Raw genomic sequence first — 5570 nt, 5'->3', positions numbered from 1 at the left:
CAGATCTTGTGGTCATTGGGCGGTTCGCTCGCCGTGCCAACTGTCTGTGCAGGGCTGGGGCATTACACAGAGGGAACGCACATGCAGCCAAACATCTATCAACATCTAACCACATTGTAGCTGGATGGGGCGATGCTGGCTTTCTGCACAGATTATCAGATTTCCTGATCAAAGCCTCTTCTGAAATAAAAGTGAGTTTTCTTCTCCCTTCAAGCAAAAGACCGATAACGAATACTGAACATCAGGAATGTCACTGAATATCAGGCTTGTTTTAGGGAGAGCCCTTATGAGCCAACTTATACGGTTCTCTAACAATGATACAGTTCTTTGATTTCTAGATGTTGGCTTAAAAATCTTCTAGAAAGGATCTGATTCTCGAGGGTAACTTTTAGAGCATCCTGTTGATTTCAGCCATGTTTGTCTATATGGTTTCTGTTTAAGGGTTTGCTCCATTGTGATAGTCCAAGTTCTTACTCATTTCAGCAGATCAGGGACACCTGCACCTTTCATTTTATTTTTTCTTGGGTAGTATGTACTGTTAACTGAAGCTACCTTGAAGATGCAGTCACCGGCGCAGCTATTGATCCTGTTCTGCTGTTGCTTGTGAAATAAAACTGCTTCAGTGGGCCTAAGTACAAAACCATGGGAAGTTTGATACACCACCTACAGTACCTAGAACGTCTTTAATCTTGTAGCTGCTGAGGGCAGTGGAGCATTTCATTTTGCAGGGTTGGGGAAACAACTTCATGGACTTTTATTGTGATAAACTCCTGCATGGTTTACCAGGATGATGGTGGTTGAATTCTTAATCTCTGTATTAAGTGAGATCCAGATTGTCTGACAGAGAATCTGGTAGTGTGTCGCTGTCCTTGGGCTGCTGAGAGTTCTGGAGCTGTCCGGACGTGCCTCGGGGTAGGGAGACTAAATGCAGCAGGGGAGGGTTGTGCACTAAGGCTCGGCAGACCCATGGATTCAACTTGCAGCTCTTGACAGCTTCCCAGTGCAACACCTGAATTTCCCAGCTCTAAAATGATGATACTCCCTTACCCACAGGTGTGGTGAGGAGAGAGGCATCCATGTTGGTGATGTGCTCAGAGACAATGGTGCTGTGTATGGGGGGGATGTGTGTGCTACGTACTGTGCTTTGCCAAACTCGGGGTTCTCAACCTTGTAACCCCCTACTGTTTTTAGTGCACCAACTTGAGCAGAGCTAATGCCTGTCTGTCTACCTGTGCTGGGAGTCGTGCACACAACTGCTGTTAGATGTACCCTGCGCATTGTCTCGAGGAGGAGCCAACCCTCCTGGTGTGCCAGGGTTGCTGTTCCCTCCCTCCCCACTCCTTGAGAGGCCAGGCAGCTTAGCAGAATTTCTTAAAGGAATCTGTGGTCACCAAGGGATCTAATTGTCTGTAGTTCTTTCTCTGATTTTTTTTTTTTTAATCTGAGGCAGCCGGAGGCTGGAGTCACGAACATGCAACTGGGGTGAGTGGCGGGGGTGCGGTTCACCTCGATGTGGCTCTCTCGAACGCTGACATCTCTCCGGTGAAGGGGATTTTGTTGGCCATCTTCTAAGCCGTCTCACTTGCCTGCTTGAAGGCTACCAGAGCACACTGAAGCTGCTGCATTATCTACATCTAAGGATCTGTTCATTCCACCACACAGATGCTGCTAGTAATGGGGTGGAGCGTGGCAGCTTGAGGAGGTGAGGCATGATACTGTCTGCATCAGAAAGTGCTTGGAGAATTAAACCCCAAAGGCTGAGACTTTGGGCCTAATTCCTTATCTCCTTTGCGCTGTCCAGAGCTCTCTAAGAACCCCCAGTTTTAGGTCTCTTTTAATTCCCTGACCTTTAACCCCTCATTCACCTTTCTTTTGGCTGCTACTATGGAGTAACTAACCTTAAACCGCAGAGAAGTGAATACTGCACACAGCTGCCTGAGCCTGCTATGGCGTCCTTGGGTAGCTAGGAGGGATGCTGCTTGCTTTAGGTGTGCCCAGAGCCAGTATCTGGGGAGGCTGAGAGGCTGTGCTCTCAGTGTATGTTGCTGCCAGAGCTGGGCCTTGCTCCGTGGGGGGTCTGTCTCTCAGCCTCCCTCTCCCTCCTGATAAATCTACTGTCCCTGCCTAAACCTCACCCGTTCCAGCTTTATCCAAGTGTCCCCATGGTGCTCCATTCAGACCTCCTTCCTTTGCCTTCTGCTGGGGTTTGCCATGGGCCTAAGGCCCTGGGCAGGACTCCTGGGTTTCAATCCCTGGCTCTGCCACAGCTTCAGATTGTGATCTTGGTGCAAATTGCTTTCCTCTGCCCCAGCTTTCCTCCTCTGTACAAGAGGGAGGAGGTGGACTCGTGATGGGGGCTTTTTGCTGTCAGGCTCAATTCACTCATGGGCCCCTGGTGCGAAGGCACAGGGCTGAGGAATGGGATAGAGCTTGCAGGAATCAGGGCCTCCTTTCCTCTCCCTTTCCAAGAGTCTTGATCTCTGCTCACCTAGGCTGAAGGACTGGGTGGTGCTGTCTGCTCTGCCTCACCATCCTGTAGGCCCTGGTTTCGCAGATGGCAGGAGGCTGACCCCTGTCCGCCCACTGGGGTGACAATTCCCAGGGACGTTAGCTCCATTGTGGCTGCTGTGACATGATGAGGTAGCTGGAGTGAGTGAGTCTGAGGCCAGAGGGGAAGTGAAGGATCCCCAGGAGATCTGCATAGTGGACTGTTTCCTCACCATTGCTCACCCCCTGGAGCTATCCATTCCCTTTCCACCACCCTGCTCTCCTCCTGACCCCACACTTTCCTTCCAGGAGCCTGTCTACACTAGGTGAAAATGCAGGATGGCTCCTGGCAGCTGTGTTTTCAGATGTTTTTTGAGGGGCAGGGAGGGAGAGGGTTAAATTGTGTCACAGGCTGGGAGTGTAAATTGTGTTGTCCGCCTCTCCCGGTTTCCCTCTTCCTTCCTACTCCTGGCTCGCCAGACTCATGGGATGTAGCCACCCTCATCTCTGGCAATCTCCCCTGGCTCCCCTTTGAGTCCAGACTGGTCCTTGTCCTCCCCTTCATTTACTTCCACCTCTTTCCCACCCCGACACTGGCTGCCTCACCGTGCCTTGACATAATCTCCGTGCCGTTGGTGCAAGTCTTCTCCTCGGAGTTTGCAGCCAATGAACAGGCAGCTCCCCGTAGGATTACCTCACCACCCTGCATGTGCCTGCAATACGAGGTACGCCTGGGGCGAACGTATCCTGGCTGCCACGGCTACGTTGTATTTTTAAGTGTAGATGTACCCTAAATCACTGGATTCTGTCCTCACAGCCAGCATGCCAGGGCTTGTTGAAGGACCAACTGGCAATCAAATAAAGCTGGCGGTTCTTGGTTTGTTCCTGAGGGGACGTAGGGACCAACCTCAAGAGTTTAAAAAATCAGAAGTTGAGCTCCCCACAACTACTGAGCTTTCAAATGAGCACCATGGAAGGTGGAGCTCTTTAGTCGCCTTCTGATTATGGCACCTCTTCTAGTTTTCTCCAGTCACCAGAGCTAGAATATGTATTTTTTTTAAGAATGCTGAGACTCTCATGTAGTCACCTGGCTGCGGGAGCGGAGACGTTAAGAAAACCCACCAACTATCACAGGTCTTGCAATCAATCTGCAGCACTGATGCTGTTGCTTTGATGATTGATCAGGCATGACAGCTGGTGGTGGTCTCCCAGTTGTAGCGGAGACCAAAGATTGACTAGAGCCCAGCTTGCCTCTGAAATGGCTGGAAATAAGATGACTAGGGAGGGGAAGGAGAATGCAACCTGGAGGTGTTGACGGAGGGCTCCTATAGCGAGTCTTAGCTCTGTGCAGATGCCCAGGCCAAATCCTGACTAAACGGGGGGCAGGATGGGGAGGAATTCTGCTGACAGCCAAGTGAGGGAAGCAGTTTCTGACTCTTTAATGCACAGACAGAGACTGAGGTCAGCCGGCAATTTCTCAGGATCTCTTCTTTCCCTTCACCCTACACCCACCAGCTCATTCTCTGCAAGGACCCTAAAATTGGGGGCCAACCAGCTGGACTGGCCCACAGGTCAGGGAGAGCAGGGAAAAGAAGGGACCAAGTCACCTGGGTCTGGGAATAGGTTAATGCAATGAAAGGACTCTATGGCAGGAAGGCATTTGTAGCAGGTATTCTCTGGCATCAGCCCCTGCATCGTCCCAGATGGGAATAGGACGAATATGAAGGGAACTTGAGGGGGAGGGCTGGAGATTGGCAAGGGAGACAGATGCTGCAGAAGGGGTCACTTTCTGTGCTCCTCTCCCTTCCCTGTGTTCTCCCCCTTCCCCCTGCTGTTACAAAGAGGTTAGGGTGACCAGACAGCAAATGTGAAAAATCGGGATGGGGCTGGGGGATAATAGGAGCCTATATAAGAAAAAGACCCCAAAATTGGGACCAAGAATAAATTGTCTGAATTTCTAGGCCCGATGCCCTGGAGCCAGAGATTCAATTTCTGGTTCAGGGTTGACTCGGCCCTTCATTCTCCCAAGGCAGATGCATCGAAGTTCTACCCTGCTTGCTCTTTCAGCATGATTCAGACAAGACTGTAGAGACCCAAGGCCTTGTCTGCTCTGCAGGATGCAGGGGTTTCTGTAAAAACTGGGGCTTGCTCTAGTATCCTGGCCAAAGTGGTTAGCCCCATTTATACAGCTGGGGAGTATTAGAGATAGAAAGAATGAGCAGGAGGACCTAGATGCGGATTGAGTAAACGGGCTTCTTTATGGGGGTACTTGTTCCTTTCTACCCAATTGTTGAGTAAGCCCTGAATTAGTCACATCACACTCTTTTTATCTGTTAATATGTAAATAACCACATTTACTACAGCACCCCCAAAACCCTTATTTGATAATATGAATGCCCATATAATGAATATTAATAGCTACATACTGAATATAATTATACCTGCCCCTGTTTACATCATTAAGCATATTATACAGACATTTTTATCTTGAAGACACATTTCTTTGCAGTAACTGTAGCCACAAGTTCCCTTTAAGCAACAGTTCATAGGGGAGGGAGGAAGGGGCCATGACCCTGAGCTTGTTTATGTAGCTGGGAAAGAAGGAGGAAAGGGGGAGATAACACATTTCTCATGTAGCTGCAACACTTATCTCTCCTTAACAAGCAGAAGGGAAGGGAAAGGGGTGGCAACTTTATCTATCAGGCAAAAAGACAGTGCCTGCCTATGCCTTTACTCCCTATTACCATGATAGTGGCTCCCAGGTCTTTTCTTAACCCTTACATACCCCAACAGGGAGACTGAGGCGCGGGGAGATGAAGAGACTCACCCAAGCTTGGACCTTCGTGGCAGTGCCAGGAATACAACCTAGGAATCTCAGCTCCCAGTCCCCTTACGCTTAACTGCTAGACCATTTTCCTTCCCTTGACTGTTAGCAGAACCCAGGAGTCCTGGCTCCCGGTTCCCTGCCGGAGTTGGGATAAGACTATGACAAACCATGGAATTCTCTGTTCACTCACATGCAGTGGGGCTGGTCTTTTGGAGCAGGAAGATTTTGAGTTCTAGCCTTGCTGCTACTTAGAGTT

This window comes from Lepidochelys kempii, chromosome 24 (genome assembly GCF_965140265.1).
Source record: "Lepidochelys kempii isolate rLepKem1 chromosome 24, rLepKem1.hap2, whole genome shotgun sequence".
Lineage (NCBI taxonomy): Eukaryota > Metazoa > Chordata > Testudines > Cheloniidae > Lepidochelys > Lepidochelys kempii.
Note: the sequence above shows the minus strand (reverse complement) of the source record.